The sequence below is a fragment of the Acyrthosiphon pisum genome, chromosome X, assembly GCF_005508785.2.
Source record: "Acyrthosiphon pisum isolate AL4f chromosome X, pea_aphid_22Mar2018_4r6ur, whole genome shotgun sequence".
Taxonomy (NCBI): Eukaryota; Metazoa; Arthropoda; class Insecta; order Hemiptera; family Aphididae; genus Acyrthosiphon; species Acyrthosiphon pisum.
In genome coordinates, this window is record NC_042493.1 from 125875750 (window position 1) to 125893780 (window position 18031).

General features: G+C 29.1%; 1 protein-coding gene across 1 annotated transcript in view; it reads left to right on the top strand.

Annotated features, from left to right (window-relative positions):
* Positions 1-15114: 15114 nt before the first annotated feature.
* Positions 15115-18031, top strand: part of LOC103308416 (microprocessor complex subunit DGCR8-like) — an 11713-nt gene continuing 8796 nt past the window's right edge. Inside the window, exon 1 of the mRNA XM_016801926.2 lies at positions 15115-15279. The gene's annotated coding sequence lies outside the window, so the exon portion shown is untranslated. The remainder of the gene's footprint in view (positions 15280-18031) is intronic.

Consider the following 18031-nt stretch of genomic DNA (forward strand, 5'->3'; position numbering starts at 1 on the left):
TCAGCCTTTAATGTAACAATTGCATTTAACGGAAGATCATTTTCGTATATTTTTGCAGCCTCTAAAATAGTTTTAGTATCATATTTTTTGAAGCTGTGTAACTACTCACTGGCGCCCTTTGGAACTAGAACCACGTTAGTAAAACGTGATAACGGCAATAGTGATTACTGAATACTGGTATAAGCGTATTATTGTAGTATGCAAGGGCGCCCGCAGGATAAATTCCCACCCGGGGCAAGATCAAAATTATTATTTTAAATCATAATATATTTCTATAGTGTTTTTATTCTAAAATAGCTTAACCTACATTAAACAGAAAAAAACAACATTATATCATCACATAAGGCCTTTTATTTGTAGGTTTACAATACAATATTAATATTATTTGAATTTATGTTAATGTAGATGTCACAAATTATAAATTTTTCTAGTATTTAATTAATAAATAAATATTTACTTCAACCTGTGATTGTGACGAACCACTTTTTTCAGCATCATTAGATTTAATTTTCTTTGAAAAATATGAATACAAAGTTGTATTTCGTTTGCTCATGATTAAAAGAAACTAATTACTACAATGTAACCACTAGCAGAAAAATGTAAAACTTATAACACAAATTTTAAAAATTAATATTAATAATTAACACACTATAAGTAGTAACGCGACGAGTCAACATCAACACACTTTCTCACATTATAACTCGAAACTCAAAAGTATAAAAATACGACACGTAAATGATACGAAAATGAAAAATATGAGTTCCTATCATAATGAAACCATATAAATATTGTTGTGGTCATTATCATTTATCGCTTCCGTCTACGTTTCTGGGGAAAAATAACGTGTATCTAAAAATAGATGAAAACAAAATCAAGTACCATAGAAATGCATTATTATCACGGAAACGTTTGCCACACCAATATGATGTTAGAGCCAAGATGGCTAGAATCACCAAATTCGGCCAATACACGGAGTTTCGTAGACCTGATTATTATAAACATTGTAAACTAATGAATACATTAAAGATTATTTGTTTAGATTATCTAAAAATACAATAATTTTTACATAACTTCATAAATGAATCTCAATTGAATCAATATAATTATGTTATAATTAATATGCGTGGCGCCGTGGCATTAAATAAACAATAGCTTAAAAAAATTCCCAGTAGGGGCAATAGCCCCTTTGCCCCCCCCCTGCGGGCGCCCATGCATCCACTTGCCCACCTTTTAAAGTATTTGTTAATATAAAGCCGCATTCCCACCACTTAGGTGTAATTGGCTAATATTTGGTACTCGTGGTTACTTTCCATGTCGTCGGATAGGTATACTTGTACAATTATTTGTCACCGGTGCCATTCCCGATGATTGTTGGTAAATGTGACACAAGCCAAAGGAACAGCCAATATACTTGTACTACTGATCCCACGACTGGTTCGTGTAGACCAGGAAAAACAGTAGCATGATAACTTTGGTTCAGAGGAGAAAGTTATAGTAGGTATTAATAATACAAATTCTATAATTTAATAATTTTTTATTGTACATCAATGTATTAACAATATTGTTTGAATTTTTTTTTATTTTTATAATTGACAATGTTTATATGCACTATGCACATGTTTGAGATCGATATTGGTTGACGATTAGCATTTTTTGTTAGAATTGTACTACTTATTTACTACTTATTTTATATGACTTACTTACGTTTTATTATGAATGGGTACAATGCATTATATACAAATAATATATTATGATAGGTAATATACAAATTAAATTAATAAAAAATAATAACATAATTTTGGTATCATAGTATGACAGGTACCTACCTAACTAACCTACGTACCAACTAGGAATAATCTGTCCTTCCTCATACTTGATATCAAATAACCCATTCGGTAAAAATTTTTAAAGAGGAAGTTTTACTTTTTCTTAAACAGGTTAAGGTTATATTAATTATTACATTTTCGGGTTCGAGTAACATTGGTTTTCTCATCACTCGAGATACTAAAGAAATTGTTCCAAACGTATTCCGAATCGCTACCTATGTATAGGTGACTGAATAACAATATTTGTGATTTGTGTTTAATATTTGTGTTTATTTATAATTTTTGTTATCCATGGATCCACAACAATGACGAAAGGTCCATTTTTCAGAAAAATCTTTCTCCATAATTTTCCAATCTTCCGAGTTTTGAGGAATCTTAGAAATTTACAAAATAGTTTTAAATTTTATTTTAAGTATTTGACATAATATTACGTAAATTATATGGTAAAACAATATTTTTTTAAAATAAAGTAAAATTTGCGTAAATTGTAGGTATACACGTTTAATTAGATTTAGAATAATTATTTAAAATATTTAAACTCTAAAGTATTATACATACCTATAATTATGTTCATTAATAAGAAATATATAAAAAAAAATTGTCTTATTTATTATTTAATATAATATACAATAATAATATGATTATTTTTCATCTCAGTGGGTATCCTATAGGCTATTACCTATAAGTAGGTATATACTAAAATAAAAATAGTTAAAAATTTAAGGTTTTAAAATAAGATTTAAAAATATTATGACGCAACATTTTTTAAATAATTTTTTAAAACAAAAATGTTATTTAACAGAATCAGTATTCTTAAAGCACAATTACTTCTAGTTTTGAAATGACCATATATTTTTAGATTCTGATCGAAGCGATGAATGTAATGATTTTATATAGATGTGTGGGTGATTTTTAAAAAATATATTTCTTGTCTGTGATGTACATGATAAGTGTTCGAAATAATGCTTCTATTTTCAACTTCAGTATCTTTTCCAGTGTGAAAGTGAATCTAGTTGGTGCATTCGTGAGGTCAACATTTATAATTCCAAGTACCTATCTAGTTTCCAAAAGCACCGGAAAAAAAATTAAGGAAAAACGGAAATTTTTACGTAAAATTGGTTTAAATCGATTTTGGATTTTGGTGGAACTCTATAAAAAATGACCGTAGATTCATGAAATTTTCACAGAACGATAAGCATTATCCATAAAAAAACCTTTCAAAATTAATGATTCATTTTGAGCTATTTCTATATTATTCCTATGCATGTCCAATCATTGTTTATTAGGAGTTTTTTTTAAATAATTTCAATAAAAAAATGTTTGCACTGTCAAAAATTTAAAAATGTAATACAAGGTACCTCGTATGTTAAGAATTTAATAAAAAAACGTTAATACCCACAGTAATTTTTTATAAGCGTCTGAAGTTCGAATTTAGTCAAAATTCGTAAAAATCAAATATATAGGTATACTAATTATTTTAAGTTAAAAATTCATAAAAAAAATGTTTCAAGCTATTTTTTGATAGATATTTTAACTTCAAATTTGAATGTAGTTACATATTACTAATAATATATAAGTAAGTACCTATTTAACTTAATTACTTAGTAGCTACATTGTATCAAATTGACATGTGGATGTGGATCCGTAGAACGTAGGTAGTACATACTCACATGCACGAATAAGAGTAAATTATCTATGCAATATAGTTTATATTTGTATGATTGCTATATAATGCTGTTATAATGTTTAAGTATTAAATGGAGATTGACATATTATGTTGTAAATAATTAAAAGCAAAATATAAGTATTAGTTAATTAATTAATTGTATCTATGTAAAATATGTGAATGAAAACTGTAAACAGTTTTAACTTATAATATAGATAGTAAGCAATAAATAAGTAGGTAACTATTTGGCTATTTAATATTCTATTACATACCTAGGTAGCTATATAGAAATAAAACATAACGAGGTTACTTGTTACGAATTTGATGTATTGTCGTCATCCACCACCTTCTCTTCTTTGGACTTCTGACATTTTTTAAAATATTTACCACTCATAAGAACATAACAATAAATGCGAAGAACAAACTAGTGTTTTGTCGTTGTCACTTATCATGAGTGCACTCATGCTCGACTTGGCAAAATTAAAGTAGGAGGACTGTTTACTTTTCAGAAAAGAAAGATCCCATAACTTTTTAAACGTTATTGAGCCACGGAGGCTATGCCCCATTGCCCCCACACACTCATAAATACCCTTTTTAAATCATATGAAAAATATTTATAAATTATCATTTAAAAAAAAAATACAAGTTAATATACGACATAGGTAATATTACTCTATAATATTATACTATATTATTATAGTTATAAATAATAAAAACTCAAAAGGATAATAAAAGTAAATTAATCAATAGTTAATAGCTTACTAATAATTAGTTAATATTAACTAATTTATAGATCCGTATTCCGTAGTCGCATGAAATAATCCATATTACATAAGATAAATTCTGATGGTATCTTGCGCATTTTGGTAAAAATGCAGAATAATAAAGTGCCCCCTACGTTCCCCTTAAAAATAATAGTAGGAGTACGCTAACATTTCTGAAAAAATAGTTGGAGTACTCCATCCTCATACGTACCCCAACCCACCAATTCGAGCACTACTTATCATGGTCCGATAAATTATTGATTAAATTATAATTTTAAATAATTAACTATTTAGTAGGTAAGTCTTTACCGCACAACGATTAGGAATACAAATTTCTAACTTAAAATTCACAAAAACAAAAAAGTAAAAATATTATAAAAATAAAATATTAAATCATCATTAAAATGTGCCCCCCCCCCACCACCAATATTTGCTATAACAGCCAGCTGTGGGAACAGTGTACTTGGCTACTTGTACAAGTGCTCAAGTATTGGCTTACTTGTCAAGTACACCAGTCGTGTGAACACCCTAATCGTGCACTGGTCAAATGTGCAATTATTGGTGTATTTGACGAGTACACCAGTCGTGGGAATCCGGCTGCTTAACATAATAACATCAATAATAATTCATCCTTTTACAACATCAACCGCAAGACAAATGTAATTAACCATAGATATGAAAACAGCATAAACACGTAATAATACAATTAAACAATTAGATTTTTAATGTATTTTTTAAACCTTAAATAGCTGATTACCAACAGTTGTGCTTTTTTTGAGTTGAGTCACTATTCGTTGAGTAGTGCGAGTCATAACTCATACAAATTAATTTGACTCGCCGGTAAACTTTTATTTTTTTTGATAAACGTAGGAAAACAATAATTGGGGAATCATGTATTGCATTTTCAAAGCTTTGACATAAATAGAAATATATTTATGAATTAACTATGAAATATTTATGAAATAATTTGCCAATTTTCGTGACTTTGATGAATTATGTCAATATTTTAAATTAATACGCCCATAAAAAATAATTGTGGATTTACGCACAATTTTTTTTTTAATTTTTAAAAACATCAAACTTATGGAGAAACGCTGTATTACATTTTTAAGTCCTTTGACTACCTAAGAATAATGTTGTAATTGAAAATGTCCGTAAACGACGCGTAAACAACCCAATACGTGTCAAAACATTCTGATAATATTATCAAGTATAGGAAATGATAAAATAAACATTTGGTGTAAACTTCAGGCACCTACGCCCTAGTTTTGAATGACAACGAATTAGAAAAATTTGTTAAAGCGCCTGGTGCCGATACTATTTTGTCCTCAAAAATACACTGCGGGAATAACGATACCGCCTTGTCGAATAAACCAAATTTCATAATTTTTTTTTTTTTTTTAATTGTTATAGGGAAATATTCTACAGCACACATCGACCTCTGTTTTTCGATATTTTATTCTCAAACGTTATAATATGTCTAAAAAAATACAAGATAAAAAGCATTTTTTACAATTTTTTTAATACAATTATTTGAAATAAAATACAAAATTAGAAATCGATGCGGGCTGTAGGAAGACTTCTTCTTTTAGATAAAAAGATAGTCATCAAAATCTGAAAATTCTACAAAGCTGGAGAGTTATTCCCGTAAAGTCATTTTTTCGATATAATATACCCTATCAACCTCCCCTAAATAGGTACTGGGTAGTAGATTAGTGGATTAGTCTTATAATAAATTGAGGTGGCAACTAAAATATAAAATTTAATTTTCAAATTTTATAGAATTATGGAAAATTTGAAAAACTTGCATCGGGGACCCTTAATTTACGGGTGAATATCCAATGTCAAACGCTCGTAAATATTTAATTTGACATTCCGGTATAGATTTTTGTGTGTTACATGTAGAAAAACTTATATTACATTTTCGAAGCTTCGTTATTAAACTTTGTTTTTAATTTACACTAAAAACAACTTACGAGGGTCATTGTATTACATATTCAAGTTTTTTGAACGTTCATAAAATATTTTATAGAACTAATTAAAAAAAAAAGTTAATATTTTAATATTTTAATATTAAAATTCTATTGTGCATAGAAATTGCTATTATGTAGGTATAAATGTTCAGTAAAAATTTCATGTATCTACGGTTATTTTTTTAAAATTTACCTACAGTAAATAAAAAATCTGTTTTTTTGAAAATTTTGTGAATTTTTTACTTTCACCACCGAGTACCAACTAGATTCACTTTCTTACCAGAAAAGATGCTGTTGAAGAAAATCGAAGCATTTTTACTGGCCTAATAAGTGCTGACATCATAATATACAAAAATAAAATGAAAAACACACATCATCATTATAAAATCAATAGGTAGTGTTATTTTAAAATAAAGTATTTAAAATACCAACCAAATACTATAAATAGCGAAGTATTTGAGGACTCCTCAAATACTTTTTAGAAGTATTTGAAATAATCTTCAAATACGAAAAAAAAAATCTATTAGATCTGATATAATTTGTTATAATCAAAAATTTGTTTATTGCATTTTAAACACATGATTCGTTCCATAATCAAAGTGCTGATTAGTCATGTTGGTTCTTTTTTAGTGATACCTAGTTAAATCACAAAAATTAACTTTTTTCTACAGAGAGAGAGAGTCAGGGACAGACTGGTAGATCGGGAGATCGGGAAATGTCTCGATGGGCCGGTCGAATAATCGAATTATGGGCTAAGGTTGACAATTTGGTTGTATAAGTAACTTATTACGATTTTTATATTATAATAATAGTTTTTGGTCGATTTAAAATTTATAGAATATAACATAAATAATACGTCAAAACGAAAATAATCGTAACTAAAATTTTATTTAGCCGTTCTAAGAAACAGTAGGTATCTATATAAATAGAAATTTAGCTGCCCGCTGCCAGCCAGCCCCGGCCGCCGTGTTGCTTATAATCTATATACATAAGAATTTAACTTGATTTTGGAGACGAAGGAAACCGGTTTGTTTGTTTATTTACTTATTATTATTATTATTATTATTATTATTATTATTAATTATTTATTTATTTTTTTGCACTTGCATTTTTCCATTTGAAATATATATTATTAATTTCACAAATAATTTATTGTTACATTTTTTTCTAACTTATCTCTATAATAAAAAAGAATAAAATTTACCACTCCACTACTCCAGTTGTTGAATTCAAGATGTAGGATAATATATAATTTGCAGAAATTAGCAATAATAATAACTACAATATGTAATTATAATATATTATTTGTATAGCCAAAAAATAGTCATATGTTTTTAAATTAAATTATAAAAAAATAATTTCTTCCGGAGGAAGGTCGGGCAGCTAGTATAAGATATAATTCGATGTATTATTAATTATTATTGTTATATTTTTTAAAAATATACTGTTTTCGTCCGCGACTAACAAGACTGTCTTCTGTGATATTACTGATATTATATAAAATATAAATACTAGTTAATTAATTGTATTTTGTATTGTCAAGTTGAAAGATGACTTTCGAAACATTGTAAACAATCATAACCTCATCTTTTTAAAGGTAAGTCAAATCAAATTTTACGTAATATAGGTAATATTATAATTTATAGTAAAGTTATTGTTGAAAGTCCCATAAATTAAAATCTGTACCTATGGGTACAATCATTTTTAATAATTATTATTATTATTAAAAATTGTTTTTTTTATTTATTTTTAAAATGGATTGGGTAATAAACCTATACCTAATTAATTTTAATACCTATGCTCATTATGATTTATTTTGGCTAGTAGAGAACGATGTATAGTGCACTCCCGCATGCATGTTCTCGTATTATTGTAATACCGTCGTTGACTGCAATAATAACAAGAAATATAATATTCTTCTAATTTTATAAATAATTTATATCATATTATTAGAATTTTACTAACATTGGTTTTATAATTTTGTAGGGGCACTATAATATTTATCTCTATAATTCCCAACACTGGCAGTCCGTCCCTGCAGAGATTTATATAATAAATTAGTATAAAACTATACATGTATTTGGATATCCCATATCGAACGTAGTCGACGATAAACGTTAGTGACGATATTGATAACCAATTTCTTGGTAAACAGGTAGTACCTACTAATAATCAGTAATAATATCTTTATACTGTCAAATTATAAATTATAACATCTGAAACTATGAGTAAAAGCTCATTGCATAATATATATTTTGTTATTGACTTAATGAGCAAATTCTGATACTGACGTACCGTTTCGATCGTCGTCGACGATAAACTGGTTCCCCGAGAAAAAAATATTTATTAATTGACTACCTATATTAATTAACAAAAACCGACATCGAATATTGTTCATAAATGATACCCAAATATATAAATTATAATAAATTATATTTTTGGAAGGATAATCACGACGGAACGGTATTTTTATTTAACGAGGATTATAAGCATTTTAACAAATTAAGAATTAAAAAAATAAAATAAAAACATTCAATGGTAACAAAAAGTATATTTAAAAAAGTATTCAATAAAGAAAAATTAGGTACCTAATGAATGCTTTTACTCAAATACTTTACAACACTATCGATAAGTATTCATTAGAGTCCTAAAAAAAAAAAATATCGATCGAATCAATACTTACGATCGAATATTGTCAACCAAACCATATTTTTCGATTATCAGATTCGATGCCTTTGAGTCTAAAATAAAATTCGAAAAATTAAAAATGGATATAGCCTAGGAAGTAGGTATAGGTAGGTCGGTAGTCGACAACAAACAAAAAAACAGAAGAGAATTATAATATAGTTGCGCACTCACGCGGAGTGATACGGCAGGGGCGTAATTACGGGGGAGGATATGGGGGATAGATCCCCCCATGAGTTGTATTCATATTATATTGTCTTATACCTACAAATAGTTCAAATACAGAGTTATAAATTATTACGAAACTAGAAAAAACATATAATGTTTAGTTGTTTTGGTATAAATATTACCCAGTTATAAAAATATTTGCACGGTAAACGGTAAGCATATTTCAAAATGAATGGTCTGATTCATTTTAATACTTATTTATTAATAAACACTGGGTGCCCTGCCACACACTGCACCAAATTACAGTACCTATACTTCCTACACAATACATGCATATAGATTATGGACAGTAAGTAATTCGATAATGGTAAAAACCACCGTTCCAAAAACATAATATAATCATAGGCGTGTCTACGGTGGCAGCCTAGGGTGCTTGGGCTGCCTCTGCAATTTTTGAAAGGTGCCGATCTACTGAGTTTTAAATCGGAAGGGTTACAACATTTCTTTTTTTTTTTAAACTTGATTTTTTTGTGGTTATCGTTATAATTATCATTTACTTACAAAGATTGATTTCCCGACTTCCGAAATCGGAAAACCCTACCGTAAAGACTTGAGACAGATGACGACGGTACAGTACGCATCTAAGTATTATTGATATTATTGCGTTGTATTATTTTTGATTTGTAGCTAGGTGCCCAGTAGGTGGTGTAGGTACCTAATCCAAGGCTGTAGATGAATAATATTTCTGAAGTTACTGTAGATTATTATTGTACCTAAATAGATAATTTAGACTTTTTTTAAATTATGTAAATATTTAATTTTGGAGGGGGCTTAATAAAAACGGCTTTGGTTGTATAGGGCTTTTTTTACATCACTAATAAGGTAGCGCCGGTTATTAGCCAGGCTGCCTCTGCCGATTATAAGTCTAGTCACGCCTATATAATAATAAAAATGTAACTTCAAGATTTACATTTCGTAGAACGAATAGTAATACTATACGAACGCTCACCGACGCTATACATTGATTATTGCGATTACGTATATAGACACTACACAGTAGGTATACACCGTGTCATTCCCTCATAGTCAGTGTCACACAACTTAGTAATTGATTTTATTTTTATAAGCTAAAAGAAAAATGGAGCAAAAATCAAGTAAATTACCAGCTACTTGTATAGTACTCCATTGAATTTTTTTTTAAAGAAGCTTGGACTTGACGTAAGTATTACAATTTTAAATTATTCAAAATACTTAACATTATTAGGCCCGGAATTAAATGTTTTAAAATCGTACAAAAATATGTATGACTATTTTATACAGTTATTATTAATGCAGTGCATACTGCAGTGCAGTCACTGCAGTTTATTTAATAAACTATTAGGTACTAATAATATGTCATATTAATTTTTATAAAAAAGTTTATTAAAAAAATATAGAATTTAATGATTTATAATAATAATTAATAATACCTGATATTTAATAATAATTTTACCTACACATTTTCTTGTTTATTATTTAAGGAAAACATAGAAAAATCTGATGATGTAAAGCCCTCCACAAGTTTGCCATACAAATCTATTTTGATCCCCCCCCCCCCATTGAAACATTCCCAGTTACGCCACTGTGATACGGTGTAGAACGCTCTGTACAATCAACGTAAACCATCAAAACGGTCGCTACGGTAACCACCGACGAACACGATGCACCGAGGGACGAGGGTCGCCCGACGGCGGAACAAAAACGCGGCGGTGAAACGATGGCGGTGGCTGTGGTTGGGGGTCGGTGGAACGGCGGGGTCGATGCGGCAGCAGCTGGCAGCTGCGGAACGAACGGAGCGGGTGCGGAACGTCGTTCGCCTGCTCGCCGCCCGACCATCGATGCCGGTGCCGGGTGGGGTGGTGTGCTCAAACGCGTCAACGAGATTTCGTGGGCCACCGGCGCGCAACCTGGTCCGCGTACCGCGCCCTCGGTCTGGGTCGCGAGTGCTGAGCACAGAGTATTGATAAAATCATGACAAGTTCAATAACATTTGTCGGTTGTCGCGGTACCGTTTGGTGACGCGCCCACCGGTCAGCGGCCCAAACCCAGCGAGCCACGATAACAATAAAAATAATATTATGATGCCACGCGGGCCGACGTTCAACTGCGCGATTATGATTTATGTATTTTCATTTATTAGAAATATAACATAAAATTAGAATAAACGCCTATCGTTGCCAATCGGCGATATAAGAATTTCGATTAGTTTAAGACGAAATATACACTTGAGTACCTATAGTTAGAGATGTGGAATTTACCGGTAAAATTTACGTAAAAATCGGTAAATTGGTAAATTTTTACGTGTAATTTTTATTCAATTTTCAAATAAATCTTACGTACCAAATTTCTTACCTTTTTTAACGTTTTTATGGAGCGTTCAAATGTAAGACAAATTAGATTTTTTCCTTTTTACCTATCAACCTATCTAACCTATTCCTATATGACTATTGTCTATACCTACAATTTTAAATGGCTCTTTGGAAAAAACTATTACTTATTTCCTTCAGAATTGCAGAAACTTGTGAAACTTGTATTCAACTATAAAAATAACTTCAATATCAACAAAATGTACCTACTTGTATGTTTTTGATATAATTGCATTTATCAAAATAAAACAAAAATTAATAGCTTATAATAAACAACAGAACAAATAAAAAAATAAACCAAACATCTTTTAAAAAAAAATAAAATTTAAATAAATTACAAAACTGTTTGCAGAATAGGTACTAAATAACACAGCAATACGCCGATAGGTACATAATAATAATATTGAAATGTAATTAAAATTCGGAACATATTAATTTAACTAGGCGAGTGTATGTTGAATTGAATTAAAAAAATAAAACAATAAAACATGGAAATATACAACCATTATAGTATTGAACACGATTATTTGTCCATGTTTAATACAGTGTAAGTGTACTACTAGGCAGTAAGTATTAACGTAAGTACCTAAGACCTAAGTCACTACCATAGTCACACATAACACTTAGTGTTTACTTTTAAATTAATGTATATATATAGATGATTATACCCAAGCTAAAATACAGTCGCTCTGCATTTTAAAGTCGTATTGGCTAGTGGCTAGTCTGGCTACCTAAATAAAACTTATTCCGCTTCTAAAAACATTTAAAATAAGGGGTCACTAAATTTTTTTCAATGGTAAAAAAAAACTCGGTAAAATTTACGTAAATTTACTTTTACCCATACATTTTACCGGGTAAATTTACTGAACTCACATCTTTACCTATAGTATAACAACTGGTAATCGACCAAAACATCCAACTGTCAAAATATCCATGGACAAAATATCCGATTTACGAAAATTAGTGGATTACATTTTACTAATTTACTTTCTAATAAAATTAGCTCAAATATCACAAAATATACTGCGCAAACATTAGTATAATACTCAAATAATATAAAATAAAATGCATAGTTAAAACGTAAAATAATTTTCTAGCATTTTGACAAAAGAACTAAAATTTTATAAATAAAAAAATGTATAATAGATATGTACGGCGTACAATGTGAGCGATAAATGTATTGATTTTACAATGATGTACGTTTTTCTAAAATTTTAGAAAATAGTGTAGTTAGTAATTTTTTTTACAAATTATTTTACATTTTATTTTATATAATTTGACTAATGTGTGTGCAATATAATTTGTGATATTGTTACTTTTTATTGCAATTTATTTTACTATTAGTAATACAGCGTATATAGGTTGAATTAATTTTACGAGCTAGTTTTTTTAGAAATTTTTTAAAAACATTTTTCTAAATTTTTAAAAAATAGTGTATTATATTATTTGATTATTTGACTAATGTGTGTGCAGTCTATTTTGTGATATTATTACTACTAACGTAATTTATATATTATATAACAATATAATATATTTATTATTTATATTTATATTATTATTATATAATTAGGTATATTTTTATAATTAAATAATTAATTGATATTTGAGCTAATTTTATTAGAAAGTGAAGTGAAATGTACTTATTTTCGGAAAAAACGGATACATTTGGATATTTTGTCCTAGATTCATAACAACTAGATTAAAAAATGTATTATAACTGTATTATAAATGTATTATATGGTATTATGTTTAGTAAGTGGGTAGATAGGTACCATCATTGGCGCAAGCCGAAAATAGGGGGTGACTTGGGGGACTTAGTCCCCCCAAATGTTGGTCAAGTCCCCCCAGTTCAAAATCTAGTAATTAGTACTAATTTTTGAATTCTGTGGTATTAAGCAATACGGTATAAGGGGAGGGAGGCTTGAGTCCCCCCACAAAATTTAGTCAATTTGTGCCTATGGCAATATCATATTAACTGTTATATTACCTATTTACAAATAGCCATTAGATACAATTATAATATCATATAATATTATAAAAGCGATACAGACCCCCAGGTTTGAATTGGCACGAAAAGGTAAGGGATTACTGTGATTAATATTTTATTTTGAGCGTTCCGCGTAATATTTTCCCTATATAGTATAATATACCCTCTATACCTACTTAAACAACAATTCATTAATTTGTTGAACCAAAAAATTCATCCTTGAAATATTAATTATTGCTTTTGTTAATTAGGTAGCAAAACTATCCATATTGTATGGAATAATGAATATAAATTGGTAAAAATATAGTTTGGCACATAAATTATGTAAGTATTTCTTTCTGTTTAGGACTTGGATTCACAGAATAGTTTTTTTTTTTAGAGCTTATAATATTATACTATAAATTAACAAAATTAAATATAACAAAGCAATATCAAAAGGAACAGACATATTATATTAATTGCCTCATGAGCTTCATCTATCAATGATTAAAATTTTTTTTAATAATAACAAAATAACAAAAATCAGACGCATACAACATTGTGTCGTAAGAACATTATCAGGTGTGCTAAGGGGCCTGCGCGCGACCTGTTTTTTGCTCAAAAACATGCCTTACAGGAAAAACTCTCACGCCTCGTAGATTGGTCCGATTTCCGTAATTTTTTTTTGTTAAATAGAGAAAGACTTATTGCAGGGCGCATTGGACTTGGATTTTCAAAATTATTTTTCGAAATCTTATATTACAAGTTTGATCTCAGCCCATTTTTACAACTTTTTAGTTTTTGTATTATTATTTATTTTTAGCAACGTAATCAAAAATCGAAGTCTAATGCGCCCTGTAAAAAATGTTCTTCTATCTAACAAAAAAAAAAAAAAAAATACGGAATTCGGACCAATCTACGAGGTGTGAGAGTTTTTACTGTAAAGTGTGTTTTGGTCGATATAATACACCCTATCAACCCCCCCCCCCCCTAAATAGGTATTGGGTAGTAGATTAGCGGAAAAGTCTTATAATTGAGGAGGCAACTAAAATATAAAATTTAATTTTCAAATTTTATAGAATTGCGGGGAATTTGAAAAGTCGCGACCAGGCCCCTTAAGCGTTGGCTTCTATTCGATATTTTAATTTTTCAAGCGACATATTATTACGAACATTTTTGATTTATGACATTTCACCGGAAAAGTAATTAGGAACCCATAAATTATTATTATCATCTTGCATGAAAATGAATGTGTCGAAAATTCGCTAAAAATTTTATAAGAGGTCAGTTCAATCTAACATCAAAACGGACAGCACATCCGCACACTATTGAAACTCTATTAGGCAAACAAAATGTCGGCACGAGTAGAGCATCCTTTTGATATTGCCGTGTTTAATTTTTTTCGTCAGTTTTATTATCAGATTCACTCTCCAGTGATAAGCACCTTCCGCGCGAGCCGCCGACGCGTTGACGTGGCGTTTACGTGGCACCACCTCGAACACCACCACCTTGTCCTCCGGCGGCTTGTCACCTCCGCGACCGCCGCTGGGGATACGGTGAGATGCGGTAGTGTAACGAATATAACTTCACGCTGATGTCGGACCTCCGACATTATAATATCATTTATTGATAAGCGACAATAATATCATGTCGGTCGACGTCCTCTCCTCTTGAGAAAGCATTTCTAAATCAATATTCAATAGTACGTATTGTTATTGTCCTTATGTTTTAACTTTTCAAGTTTATACATTTCGAGTAATAAGTGTGGCTACCAAGTGCGCTGTTAGAGGCTTCCATAATCCATAAAGTTCTATAATAACAGCTCGGTAAGTGCAATAATCTGTGCATTCAAATAATTTTTGCGTTATCCAATATTGTTTTCAATGGAGATTTTCAAGAAAAAAAATTCGATACGTACCTACCTATCGATATGGAATAGTTACGTAAAAGGCTCGTATCGAAGTCTGAGTCCGATACGTATCGCTTGTATATTGCACATATAACTTCTTGAACGCTCTTGAACTCAAATTTCTTCCTTGAAAATCTTGAACTCAAATTTCTTCCTTGAAAATCTTGAATATAATTAATTTTAAATATTTGAACAGTATCATGAATGCATGTTTTTTGTATCAAATGCTCGAAATAAAAATGTATTTTGATATTAAGACGATGTAAGCTCAGTGTTGTGATCCAGATGTGGATCACGGTTGACGAAGTTTGTTATAAGTTTATTGACGTGGACTGGTATTTAACTCATTTTAAACACTCAGAGTAATGTTGCAATTTAAGACAAACATCTCTGGCATGAATACTGTCAAATAGTCATCGCGCAGAAATAGTGTGTGCGAGATCTCTCTCGGAGAGCCTTTTATATATTAGAAAATGGTCAGATTGTATCGTCTTTTACAAGGTCCCACTTGAGTATTCGCTATGGCTCTTCTAGTACTTTTTAGTAAATTACCTTTCCCTAGTGATACTTGTTAATAGTAATTAATATACTGTAACACGTACACCATGCGCAATACTGTATAAATATACATGTGTGTGGTCCTATACCTTGCAGCTAGGTATTGCAACATCAGTGTTTGTTTTCTCTGTGACCCATTAGCAGCATACCAAATTTTATGTTAACAATAATGATTATAATCATATTAATTTCCCAAATTAGAGTGAAATGACCTCTTATAAAATTTAAAGTTAAGATTATTATTATTATTATTATCTAGGGCGTCTCATAGGCGTTTTATTATATTTAAGTTAAAAGTGAGTTAAGAGAATTTTAAGATGTAAAAAGACTTACAAACAATTTTAAATTATAAAACACTCATATATCTCTTTAAAATTAAAATACAATAAAACACATATGATATTATGCTCTAGATAATAATCTTGCCTTTAAATTTTATAAGAGGTAATTTCACTCTAATTTTAGAAATTAATATGATTATAAATTTTTATCATTATTGTGAACATAACATGGGTTAGAGAGAGAAAACAAAATAGTGTGCTAACATCATCTTAATCACTGCACTTGGTTTCATAGGTATAATATATTTATTTTAATAGATTTAGTAACATTAAACGTAAATAATCCACTATCTAGTTCACTCTAAAATTTGAATTAAAGCTTAAACAAAAAGATACCTATATACTTTCAAATCATATGCTTTGCTTAAAAACAATTTCATAGTGTAAACTAATTGAGTAATATTTCAAATAGGTACTTGAAAAAATATTTGATTATTAAATACTTTTTTTCATCTCTCAAACAAGTCAAAACCTATTTATGAACCACTGTACATGATGATATATTAAATGATCTGATGGTTATAACAGCAGAGAAGGAATAATCCAATTTAGAAGAGGCAGTAAACACATTTGGGCACTGTAGTACCAGTAGATATCCACTAATTTACATTTAAAAATAATTAATAATATTATATTTTGTAGGAATTGTTTTAATTTAGGAATTAAAGTGAATTCTTTTATACCATATTTGCCTTTTTTTTCTCTAAATAGTGGTAAAATGGCTTCAGTTGGTTGCTTTAGATGCTTAATACATTGAATTTCTAGCTATTTGAAAAGTATATTATGGTTTATATGAGTAATTTTAAGTGAGATAATAAAAGGGAAGCTGATAATCTCAACATACATATTTTATTTTTACGTTTATATTATAAATTTTTGTGAAATGTTGAAATTGGACTGCCTAAAATCTCGCACACCTGAAATAAAATTGAAATAATATATTATGTATGTATAGCAGGCAGCAGTAGTTATTGTTGTTGACGTGTTGTATCTTGTAAGAATAATAGAATTAGAAATATTAATAATATACCTATTACTTACCTAATAATAGTACAATTATGATAAAATATTTTGGTAAATCGATAAGTTTGTTGAAACATTTTTTTGTAAATTGTAAAGCCAACAATGATCAATAATATATTATATGATTATCGAGTAATAATTGAGTAGAGGATTTATATCATATTATAATGCTATATATTTTTTGGATATTTAGTTAAACCAATTTTTGGAAAATTTTAGAATTAACTATAGACAATTTATGTAAAATCAACAAGAAAAAAGTTGCCAGGTGGGTACTGCTCTGCTGTACAGTGAGTGTCGAGTGGGTCATATTAATGGATGTGTTAAATTTGAATTCATTGATATTATCAAGGCTGGGCACTAATGAGTTAAAAAATTAAGTTACTTTTGACTAAGTTGCAATAACGTTATAAATAGAGCGCGGATTTCTATGCAATTGCATATTTTTTTCCTTTTAATATTTTTGGATTTTTGTCAGTTATCTCCACGAATCATCATAATTTGAAGCTAATGGTGAAATTTTTTTTTGCATATTTCTGCATATTTAAAGGTTATTGCATATTTTTGCATATTTTGGGCAAAATTCAAAATTTATTGCATATTGAAGCGAAAATTTAAAAAAATGTATAAAATAATATTTTGTCAAGTAGAAAAATTAAAACTAAAATTTCATAGTCACTAAATAATAATTTATATATATTATATTTATTTATAACATTATAAGATAAATAAAATAATCGATTACGA